This window comes from Chamaea fasciata, unplaced genomic scaffold, assembly GCF_029207755.1.
Source record: "Chamaea fasciata isolate MVZ Bird 193981 ecotype frontalis unplaced genomic scaffold, bChaFas1.0.hap1 SCAF_19, whole genome shotgun sequence".
Classification (NCBI taxonomy): Eukaryota; Metazoa; Chordata; class Aves; order Passeriformes; family Sylviidae; genus Chamaea; species Chamaea fasciata.
In genome coordinates this window covers 80,959-93,042 of record NW_027094104.1, presented here as the reverse complement: position 1 = coordinate 93,042, position 12,084 = coordinate 80,959, and the positions used below count along the sequence as shown (strand labels likewise).

The window sequence follows — 12,084 nt, the reverse complement described above, 5'->3', positions numbered from 1 at the left end:
GGGACAGGGCCCAGGTCGGACAAATGCTGCAATAAACAGGCGCACACAACTCCCACGGCGGGAACAGCTGGGCTCAGACTCCTCCTGCATCGCCCCAAAGCCTGGCCAGGGCTTCAGGAGCAATGCAGGAGCTGCCTTTGGCCCCGCTCCTCCCAACAAGGCCACAGGACTCATCTCAGGGCCCTGTCCAGCCTCTGAACACAGAAAGGTCAAGCCATGTTTCACTAATGAGCATGGACCTAGCCCAGAACACTAATGATCCTGGCTACCGCACTACCGACAGGATACAAACACAACATCTGGATTGAAGGCTCACCCAGAGGTCAGCTTTGCCTCAAGACTCTGCTTCAGGCCTCAGGCCTTCAGGAAGTCCCAAGGTGCTTGAACCTGTGCACAAAGCCTGCTCTCATCTCCTGCGGAACCTCACAGATCAGGCAGCACTTCCTCTGCCCACTCCTGAGGCTATTTAGCCTGCCAGCAAAGAGCAGGGGCTGACCTGGGAACGACAGAAGGCAGGGAGGGGAAAGGACCCTTTTGCTTCCATCCAGAAAGCCAAAGGCCGTCAAAAAACCCTCTGGTGAACACCTGAGCAACTACCTGAGCAGCACCGGGAGATGAGAGGCCTGGCACTCCTGACTCCCAGAGCTCCCAGGCCTGCCTTGCCACTCACCTTCAGCCCCCGTCTTGGACAGCAAGGCAATCCCAGGGACGGAAATCCAGGCTCCTGCTGCTCCTGGAAGGAGGCACCCAACAGCTCCGTGCTGGCTGAACACGGCAGCAAAATCAGGATGCTGCTCTTCCTTGGGCAAAACTCCAGCCACTAAAAAGCTGGAACACAGGACAACCCTGCCTCTCCACCGGGGCACTCGGATCCAGCCCTACTGACACATGGACATTTGAGACAGGAATCCATAACCCTCCGTGAAATCACATCACAACCCCCACGTGTTTTCCTGCTCGTGTCCTCACTTACCTGGCATAGGCTTCTTCCAAGGGTTCGCAGACACTTTGCCTCTAGCCAAAAAGATTAACGTCGCCTTCTTTCCAGCTTTCAAGAAGTCACAGCAAGTCATCCTGGTCCCATGTTCCACGTCAGATTCTCCCGTAAAAAGATAGATATTTTTCCGTTCAGATCATTTCTCAAGCTATCAAGAAAACCAGGATCCCACATGCACTCCCAGAAATTCTCTCAACACCATTTGCTGCTTCTCTCTCTGCCAGGGCACCAACAAGTCCTGGGACACTTCTTGTTCCATGCTGGCCAGTGACCTTGAGCGATAAAAGAAGGCACCAGTATTGCTGCTAATTTTACAGCCACAGGCTTTGAACTTTCCACAAGTTAAAAGCAGAAGCAGACACTCCACCCCCTGCTGGAGCTGATGGGTCCATTCCCCGCTTTGCTCTCACAAACTCTTCAGCCCCGCTGCCAAACCCAGCACGGCTGCAGATCTGCAACACAACAGCACTTTATCCACGGGGGGCTGCCCCAAACACACATTTCCCATCACGGGTCCAGAGCAGCCCCAGCGCTTATTTTACATCTCCCCAAGCAAGGCCGAGGTCCCCCCCAGGTGCACAGGAACATCAAATCCTCACGGTGTACCAAGAGCACCAACAGGTTCAACCCATTCAGGCAACAACTGCTCCAGTTCACTGCCGGGCACTGGCACTGCTTAGTGTGGGAGGATCCACTGAGCTCCTGGGTGTACTGAAGGACAAAACATTTCCCATCACGTATCCAGGCCAGTTTATCCACGGGGCTGCTTCAAACACACATTTCCCATCAAGTAACCGGAGTAACCCAAGTTCTGATTCTACCTCTCCCCAAGTGTGCCTAAAACCCCTTGCACACAGGAACACCACATTCCTACAGGGTGGCAAAAGAAACTGGAATAGACTTCATCCATTATTCCTCAGACAACAATTAATCCAATTAACCACCGTGCACTTGCAGTGCTTGGTTTGAAGGGTCAATGCACCTTCTGTACATGCTGAGCTACAGAGCATAAACACAAAAATGAATCTTGCTCTGTAAATAAAACCAAACAGAAAGAATAACCATAAGAAAATTCCATAGACAAGGAAACTCTTGCATGCCTTTAAGCATATCTCCTGAGAACTCAAATAGCCATTTACAACAGGAAATATTCCCAAGCCAGACAAAACCCCCGAACACTGGACCTAGTACACAAAGTTTCCGGTACAAAACCTTCATGCTTCATGACAAAGCTAAGACAAGGAAAAAAGCTCCTCCAGACAAAACAAGTTAAACACTCTCTACCCCCATGATAAAAGTCCCCAAAACATACCCCCAAACCAAAAGCAAACAAAGCAACCCAAACAAACCCCAGCTGCCCTGAGTGCCATTTATCATTCAGCCCCTTCCCAGACTGGGGACACCTAAGGGAGGTCTCACACACCTTTTCCATCTCTTCTGCCCCTGCTTCCCTGCCCCTCAGGCACCACTGCCCTGCCCAGGGCTGAGGCAACCTAAATATTATGGAACAAAAAACTTAAACTAGCAGAAATAACTCACACTACTCAAAAGCTGTCTCTGCTTCCAATAAGTAGCCCTTTGAAACATGATAGCACTTTCCACAGAAATTCTATAATTGAAGTCACTCCATAAACCAGCCAAGAAAGCAAACCTCACAAGGTTGTTTCTTCCTACCATGTTCTTCCTAGTGAAAGGCTAATTAAAACCTTCACTACCAGACACCAGCCAGGCCCACATGTCACGGGAGATTAAAGGGGGGAAAAAAAGACAGGAAAACTTTGGTAGCTTCCCTAAACAACACACCCCAAGAGTACACGTCCTCCCCCCCCCCCCCAACACCTGCAAACACATCAAGGCTTAGCATAGCTTTGATTTATAGGAGAACTTACCAAGAAAATTCTCTAGCACAGCACAAAACTCCCCACATTCCCTCTACCTCAACCATAGGAAAGCTCAAGCAAGAGAAAACACTGACACAGAATGCACAAAAAAATCCCTCATTCAGCACCAAAAAAGGCCAAAAACAAGCTAAATTAAAACAACGTCTGCCTCCTAACCACACATAACAGAATATCTTGGAATTCAGAGAGAAACTCCGACAAACACACAGAACAACAGCCCCTCAGCCCTACCTACCATCACCCTCTACATAATAAACACAATCCCACACAGCACAGCTTATACAGAAACAAATGAACAAATTCTCACCGCACTAAAACAGCCTGGAGAAACTCCATACCCACACAGACAGACCTCAGCATTCCACACCGAACCACAGATGCCCACAGCCCCTTCCGGGGCCCTTTTGACCCCCACCCGGCTCGCGATTCGTGGGCTCTCTGAGGCATCGGAAGCGCTGATTGGACAGCGGGCCCCGGGAACCCACCCGGCCCCGGCCCTGCCCAGCCTGCGCTGAGGGCCCGGGGGCTCCGCCCCGCCCTCAGAACCGGCACCAGCCCCCCGGCCCCGATCCCCCGATAACCCTTGGCACCGGCCCGGGCTCTACCCCCGTACCGGCCCCGGCCTCAATCACCCCCGGTCCTACTCCCTCGTCCCTGCCCCGGCCCCGCCTTGGCCCCGCCCTGTGCTCTGCCCCAGACTCTGCCCCGGCCCCGCTCTGAGGGCCCGTGGCTCCGCTCTCTCCCTCGATCCTCCCTGGCCCCCCCACCCCGGCCCCGGCCCCGGCCCTGCTCTGAGGGCCCGGGGTTCTGCCAGATCCCCCGGCCCCGGTCCCCCCCGGCCCCAGCCCCGCTCCCCCGCTGCAAGCCCAGGCTCCGCCCCGGCTCTGACACCGGCCCAGCCCCGGCCCGCCCCATCCCCCCCGTGGCAGGTTTGCGTTCGGTTTGTGTCTGAGAAGTAGGATCTCTGCCAGAATGGTGCTGTTGGGAAGAAAGTAAATCTGCCCCAGGGATCTGCTGTAAGGGACAAAGTTGCAAGGAAGGGGAGTATTTATAAATGGTCTCCGTAGTTCCTCATAATTCTGGGTGTTTGGATTTAGCCTGGGATTGTCAGCTAAGTCATAAAAAAGCCAACCAGGCTTCTGAACTCTCAATAAATGTTTGAAACACTTCCACTCTTATAGTGCCTGCAGGAGTACATGGATGTGGAGTGTTTCTTTGTGGCAGACAGCAGCAGCAGGTAAGCCAGTGTGGAGTTGTAGGGGGGATTTTTCTCTTTTTCAGCTTTGTTTTGCTAATCTCTTTTAAGTGCTCCCAGAAGAAAAAGGGCTTACGAAGGCAAAAAGAGTTCAAAATGAATAATGAAACTCCTCTTCTGTTTTAGTTTGTGTTTAAAGTAAGAGGGATTTCTCTCCACCTGGGATTTTATAAATAGGGGTATTTATACGTGTTTTTTTTCACAGTTACTTTCTTTGATGATATATAGTCTTTTGTTTGATTTTTTTGGCATTATTTATTGCATGTAATTTGGTTTTTGAGTGAAGATAACTTTATGGGTGGGTTTGTATTTGACATACAATTAAGTAGCTTTTTTGATAAGCTTCTGATATGTGCTATTGGGGTTTTGATCATTGTGTGCAGGGATTCAGATTGGGTAGGGCCACCCTGGCTGGTTGAAGTTTAGGTGTATTGTTAGAGGCAGCTTTTTTTTTTTTTTTCCAAATTTTTTTCTGTTTATTGGTTTTAAAGCGGCCTTTAATAACTTATTGTGTAGCTTTATTTTGCTTGGCAATAGTGTATGATGAGGAATGTGATCTATTTACTTTACATTAGGCTTCTTAGTTTACATGTGGGTTAGGTTGTTTTTGAACTGAGTTGTGTTGTTGGAGGTTTTTATTTTGGTGGGGTATTATATTTTCCAAGGATTTGTTTCCTGAGGTTTACAGTGGTGTAATTGGTTGTAGTGTGAGGTATAGGGGCGGTTTTATTTATTTAGGGGTGGCTTTTATCATGGTGTGTAGTGTTTTTTTGGTGGGTTTGAGGTAAGGGGCAGTAGTTCATTTCTTGGAGTATAATAATATTTAAAATCAGATTATTGTTTTTTTGTGTTATAGGGATTTGTGTATTTAGCTTGTTTGGCTATAGTATGTGTTCTATAGTTATGGATAATTTGGGAGATACTGTTTATAGTTGAATGGATCTTTTAGTTTTAGGGTGGGGGGTCCTGGGTATTTACTTTGGAGGTTTTTTCAGGAGACTAGACATAGGAGTTATTTTTATTGTATTTGGTAGCTGGATTAGGAGAAATAATAGTTGGCTTTTGTTTGGTGGATTTTTGTTTGTTTTTTCTTTTCTAAAACTCCTGTATTTGTGTGGTCAGGGTAGTGGTGTTTCTGGTGTAAATCTAAGCATCCATTACTGTTTGTGTGAATTAGGTGGTCCACAGGTAGTGTACTGAGACCCTCCCACTGACCGGCACATAGATCTGCTGAGATCATGCATTGATGTTTGGTTTTCTGTATGGTACCTGACTAGATAGACAGCAGCTGGGTGACAGCAAAGAATTCCCAGAGGCAGAGGCAGCCTTCTTTAGCACACGGTATGGATTCTCATCTCTGAACATCCCAGAGATAATTGGAAAGCTCAGAGACACAGAGGGAATGAAAGCAGGGTGCCAGGGCAGGAGTCACTGGGAGGGGTTTTGAGACAGGTTTAGAGACAGGGATGTCCCAGATGTGACCCCTTAGGCTACGTGAAGAGAAAGTCTCATTTTGGATCAAAGTGCTGAGGTGTGCAGGGCAGAGCAGTCTTGGTGTGTATTGTGTCACTTGTCTGTTGTGCACTCTGTGTCTTTTGGGTGTCTCGTATGGTGTGTCTTTTGACTTAGGCCTTTGAACAACCTCTTGGAAATGCTAGGCATTGTTCTTAACAGATCCTATTCCTTGGTGAGGTGCTGATGCCATTAAACCTTATGCTTCGACACATAGTAGAATCCGTCTCTCTTCGCAAGCATGCAGGCTGATGCCTCTTCAGGTCTTGTTCTGAGCTGTATCACCAGCTGTGCACCGCCCTTATCCGTTCCGGTGGATTAGGTCTTGTAAGAATGCCAAGATAGGTAGAGGATTCTGACTGTAGGATTCTTGGGCATCTGTCTCTGCGTCTTCTGGGATAAGTCATCCCGTTGGCATCTTCTTCCTGCAGGGTTCTCTGAGCCTGGTCAGCTCGCCTTCAGTCTTACCTCGGTCATCTCGTTCTTAGTTCGCTGCTCCTTCAGGGTCATTCTTCTTGCCAGAGGATTTGTGTCCCTGTTGTGTCCCCTTGTTTGTCCTGTCCTGTCTCACGGGTGTTGGTGTGTGTTTGGCCCGGAGCTGCTCTGCCTTGCTGCTCAGTCTGGGTGTATGGGTAATAGTACAAGTCCTGGGGACTTGAAATTTGTGATGTAGGGTGTAGTAGGGCTGTAGAGGGTATTCCTAGATTGCCACCAGGTGTCTGGAGCTGTCCAGTTATCCTGCAGCCCTTTGACTTTTGTCCCAGCTTTGTTTCAGATGCAGAGGGATGAAATCCATGGCGGAATGCCCCATCCTGGGTGAGGGGGCTCCCTGAGAAGGTCAGTCACTGTTTGTGTTTGCAGTGGAGGTGTAAATGGTGGCTATGTTACAGCGCTGTTCTTTGTCGTTTTTTTTAGGAGGTACGGCCGGATATCAGCGGGCAAGGTGAGCAGTGATGGGTAGGCAGTAGTAGTTACTATTGCTCAAGTCTTATTTGCTGGTGCAACTCTAAGCATTCACTGTTCTTTTTTTTTTTTGATTTTCGGGTGTCCCCCTACCAGATGTGCTGGCCCCGGATGCCAGAGGCCAGATGGGTGCAGCATTAAGGTATATTTGTGGCGTGCTTCAGTCAGAGCTGGGAGGTGCTGTTTCACAGCAACTCGGCGTGATTTTTTGCTTTGCGGGTGCTGCTGCTGTCCTAGGCGTGCCAAGGAACAGAGGGAGCTGGTGAGTCGGCCTTTAGGCAGAGTGACCCACAGGTGTGCGCCGTGCTCAGCACGTACCTTTTCCTTTTGCCGGGTACGCTCCCGGCAGCCTCTGGAGCGGGGTGAAGATCTGCGGGGGAGCCACGACAGCGGTGCTGAGGAGCCCCGGGGATTACTCTTCTGGAGGGGGATAGTCGCATTTTCTGTTTTGTGATCCTACGTAGCGTGAGGAGGTGTGGAGCCAAAGTTTGGGTACAGCGGCCCTGAGGTGGACGCAGAGAACCTCTGGACGTCCACAGTGCTGAGACGTTCATTTCTGTCGAGGATGCATTTTGCCTGCTGGTGTTCCAAAAGCTAAGTGTTGGGGCCGGCGGTCGGGAGAAGGGAGAAAACCTTTTCAGTCTTGGGTGGTGATTTAAAGTTACCTTACAGGAGAGGGCCCTAGTGGGATGGTCCCCTCAGGATTAAAGGGAGAGGGTTTCTCCTCAGCAGCACCAGAGCCTTGGCAGGGCAGTTCTGACCCATCTCCATGTTCTACGGAGTTTGACATTGTTGGTCTCCTTTTAGAGTCCAAAGGGTTAGGGTGCAGCGGGGGATTCCTGGCCCAGCACACCCTGGGATCCCTGTCCCAGGAGCATCCTGTTATAGGGCAATGCTGATTGCGAGGTGTACGGTAGTAGGGTTCAGCAGGGGGGGGTTTACAGTGACACACAGAGGCTGAAGGAGGGCTTGAGAGGTAAAGGACTCGAGGGCTAGAGATCACACAGTGAAAATCAGGGGTACAGGCTAGGATACAAGTCAGAGTACAGGTATACTGGCCCTCACAGCGCTGCTACCAGCACGCTTTCCCTGAGAGCAGGTGCAGGCAGCAGCCCTAGTGCGGGAACGTACCAGACGCTCTGACATGTGCAGACACGGCCAGGCAGGAAGCGATAGTGGGGAGCAGGATCCAGCAGGGCTGGGGATAACGGGGGTTTTCCCGCCCCACCCACCCTGGGATTCCCCATCTCTCCGCAGCCGGTGGAAGTGCTCCTGATTTCCCTCTCGGGGCGGCGGTTGGTAAGGCTTCGTGCCTTTGCCTGTGCAAAGAGTTTGGCTCTGTCAGCCTCTGCCCTGTCTCAGGGCCACGTTTTTTAGGGTAGGCAGGGAACAACTGTGGATGTACCTGTCCTGCTTGCAGGACAGCTCTTGGGACCCTAACGGTGTAGAGCGTCCCCGCCTTGAAGGTGTAGGGCTCTAAAGAAGTAGGGTTCAGAAGGGGGGAGCTTATAGTAACACATACAGAGGCTGAGGCAGGGCTTGAGAGGTAAAGGAGTCAAGAACTAGAGAACACACAGTGAAAATCAGGGGTACAGCCTAGGATACAAGTCAGAGTACAGGTATACCAGCCCTCACAGCACTGCTGCCAACACTGTTTCCCTGAGAGAGGTGCAGGCAGCAATCCTAATGGCAAGGCAATGCCAGAAGTCCTGAGAGGTGCAGGCAGTACCCCTAAGCTAGGGCCAGACAGGAAGTTCCCATGGTGGGGCAGAGTCCACAGGGTTGAGGTTCACCGGGGATGTCCACCGTGCGTTCCTGTCCTGCCCCAACCGGGGATGCTCACACCCCTAATGGAGGCTGTGGTGGGTGGGCTCAGTGCCAGTAATGCCTCTAAGGCTTTGGCACTGTGAGTGTCAGCCTCTGGACGCAGCTGAGGCGTGCTGCCTGAGGACCCGGGCCTTCTTAGGAGATGGTGAGTAGCAGAATTGCTGGTTTTTGGCTGACGTGCTGCTAAGATTATGCTTTGATATTTGGTTTTCTTGATTGTAGCTGACTTAGGAGACAACCGCCCGGCAACAGCAGGAATTTCCCTGAGGGAGAGGCAGCCTTCTTTGGCACCTGGCGTGGATTTGCCTCCCTGGACATCTGAGAGAGAAGTGGAGGGCTTGGAGCCCCACAGAGGGGATGAAAGCGGGGTGCCAGGGCAGGGGTCAGTGGGAGGGATTTTTTGAGTCAGGTTTAGAGACAGGGATGTCCCAGATGTGACCCCTTAGGCTACATGAAGAGAAAGTCTCATTTTGGATCAAAGTGCTGAGGTGTGCAGGGCAGAGCAGTCCTGGTGTGTGTTGTGCCACTTGTCTGTTGTGCACTCTGTGTCTTTTGGGTGTCTTGTGCTTCATGTCTTGTCCCTTAGCCCTTTGAGGGGCCTATTAAAAATCCTGGCATCCGTCTTAGCATATCTGGTCTCTGCCTTCCTCGGCCAGGCGTCTTTGTTTCGTGTTCTCGGACACACGCGTTGGAATCCGTCTCTCTTCGCAAGCATGCAGGCTGATGCCTCTTCAGGTCTTGTTCTGAGCTGTATCACCAGCTGTGCACCGCCCTTATCCGTTCCGGTGGATTAGGTCTTGTAAGAATGCCAAGATAGGTAGAGGATTCTGACTGTAGGATTCTTGGGCATCTGTCTCTGCGTCTTCTGGGATAAGTCATCCCGTTGGCATCTTCTTCCTGCAGGGTTCTCTGAGCCTGGTCAGCTCGCCTTCAGTCTTACCTCGGTCATCTCGTTCTTAGTTCGCTGCTCCTTCAGGGTCATTCTTCTTGCCAGAGGATTTGTGTCCCTGTTGTGTCCCCTTGTTTGTCCTGTCCTGTCTCACGGGTGTTGGTGTGTGTTTGGCCCGGAGCTGCTCTGCCTTGCTGCTCAGTCTGGGTGTATGGGTAATAGTACAAGTCCTGGGGACTTGAAATTTGTGATGTAGGGTGTAGTAGGGCTGTAGAGGGTATTCCTAGATTGCCACCAGGTGTCTGGAGCTGTCCAGTTATCCTGCAGCCCTTTGACTTTTGTCCTAGCTTTGTTTCAGATGCAGAGGGATGAAATCCATGGCGGAATGCCCCATCCTGGGTGATGTGGATTCCCTGAGAATATTAGTCACCGTTAAAGATGAGAGTCGCTTATGTCAAATTTATTGGCACTCCAGTGCAGGCCCCTTGCATTTACAGCTTCAAACAAGTGGGTCCCTTGGCAACCGTCCTGGGCAGCAGCTCGACCCTGCTCCGGGCTGGGCTGAGGGAGCAAACACTTGGGGCTGGCACTGCTCCATAGTGAGGGTACTTGTGAAAACACCTGGATTGTCCTGGATATTTTTTTGAGCTTTCTACAAGGTCTTAAGCATCAACTTTGTAAACATAAATGGCAAGGACTGAACACATGAGGCGCTGGAAAATTATACACACCAAAGACACCCTTTTTTTAAAAAATAACTCGGTGGCTTATATTTTAATTTTGAGACTCCTTTTTGGCCAGCTTTACTGTAAAAGAATCTCATTTAAATTTAGTTGCTTCAATGAATTTTTTGTACAAATATGCTCTAGTGTCAGGAGATTAAAGCAGTAACACCAACATGCCCCCTCTGGAAGAAATTTCTGCATCTCTTCAGACCTGCTGGTTTGCAGTAGAGTTTGAGCACATTTTGCTGCAGCTTTGGTTCTTAATAAGTGTAAGTCCATGGATTGCTGGATGATTTCCGTAAGTTCTCCTATTTTGTAGGAGCTGCACGGTGAGGTCAGAATTCTGAGGGAGGCCCTGGCAAAGCTGCCAAGGGCAAAGAACATGGATGATCCAGGGGCTTCTCCCACCTGAGTTTCTCCTGAAGCGTGCTGTGTGTCATGCCAGATATTTAACCCGGGTTTGGGGTGTTCTCCTGCAGTCCCAGCTCTAACTGCTGCCCCTGAGCCCAGGCCTTGCTCTGTCTCAGCACTAAACCTGGCAGGTGGGTGTGCTTTTCCAGCCCTTTAATCCCACAGGCAATCCCAGATTCCCGGAGCTCCCCGAGGCACAGTATGGACTTGCTCCCTGGGAGCTGCACTTCAGTTTGCCTGAACCAAGGATGGCCTGCCTATGTTTGTAACTTTATTCCTGCTGTTTTTCCTTTTCCAGGTTGTTGGCAAGAAGGAGAGAGCCAGTAGGAAGTGAAGCCATTGGAAGGCCTTATCCCAGTCCAAGGTTCCCACTGGTCTCTCTGACTCCTGGATAATTGCCTGACCATAACCAGAGACTCTCAGTTTGATTTCCTGCCTTTTCCAATAAATCCTTGCTTTCAGCTGGAGTGTGTTCATGGTGTCATCCTCCTCCTCTTCCATGGATTTGTAAATAAAATTTCTGGCTTTTGTTGAGTCAAATTTTGTTATTGCAGGAATTGTGGCTCTTTTGTTCCACTGAAACTTCCCAACTCTGCTGAGAGTTTCAGATATCAAATACAAGTAAGACTGGACTTTCTTTGGGTTGTTACTCCCACAAAACACAGATAATTTTTGGATAGGAGTAACTAGACCTGTTCAATTCCCACTTCCCTTTAAACTCAGAGCAGAGGAAGCAGATTTTAAACCATTGTTCCATGAACTTCCACCAACTTGATGACTGTTCCAAAAGTTTTCAGCGTTAGAAATTCCTGAGCTTGTTTTCCAGGCAAGCTGGGATTTAGAGATTATTCCTTCCTTTTATTTGATGTTTTTTCTCTCTGCTTCTAGTAAGGGAATATTTATTTTTTCCAAATTTCCATCCTGATTAGAATTTTTGTACGTCTTAGAGCACATTTCCAAGGAAATCTACCAGATGCATGTTGGTAAATCAGAAGCTATTTCACACTATTCACCACCATGGTGCCATTTTTTTCCTTTCAACCCCCTAACACGGCTAATTCTACCCATGCACAGTATTACGAGCCGTAACTTGGTGTCAAGGTGTATTTCAGAGGTAGCAATAAAACAAAGTTGACATTAACTTTTGTAACTCTCTGCACCTCCTTGTTTACTAATAAAGAAATCCAGAACAAAACAAAGAGAAAAAAAAATCTGAAACAAAAGCCCCTACAAACACCCCCCCCAAGAAAGAGCACAGAAAGAGAAAGTATGCCAATATTATTTAAATAAAAATTAAATCTTTACCCCTTTAGAAAACCAGGCTCATTTATTATAAATAATGGTAGTTCTGATGTGTTGGGTAAATGAATTCATATCATTTAAAATATAAACAAATAAACACAAATTTAAAAAATAAATACAAAAATAGAAAAATATAAGGAACAAAAATAGAAATAGAAAATACGAAAAATATCCATTATATAACTAATTACAATATTGCATGTGAGATATATTATAATATATATAGTAGGTGTAGATATGAATATAAAAGTTAAATGGTAATGATAAAATATAAAAATAATAAATACAAAAATTTTATTTTT

At 48.8% G+C, this 12,084-nt stretch overlaps 1 long non-coding RNA gene across 1 annotated transcript; it reads left to right on the top strand.

Annotated features, from left to right (window-relative positions):
* Positions 1-4,070: 4,070 nt before the first annotated feature.
* LOC136299165 (uncharacterized) lies at positions 4,071-11,022 on the top strand. The gene is made up of 3 exons (XR_010723451.1): positions 4,071-4,135; positions 10,389-10,611; positions 10,779-11,022. It is a non-coding gene; the product is annotated as an uncharacterized lncRNA (long non-coding RNA).
* Positions 11,023-12,084: the final 1,062 nt, after the last annotated feature.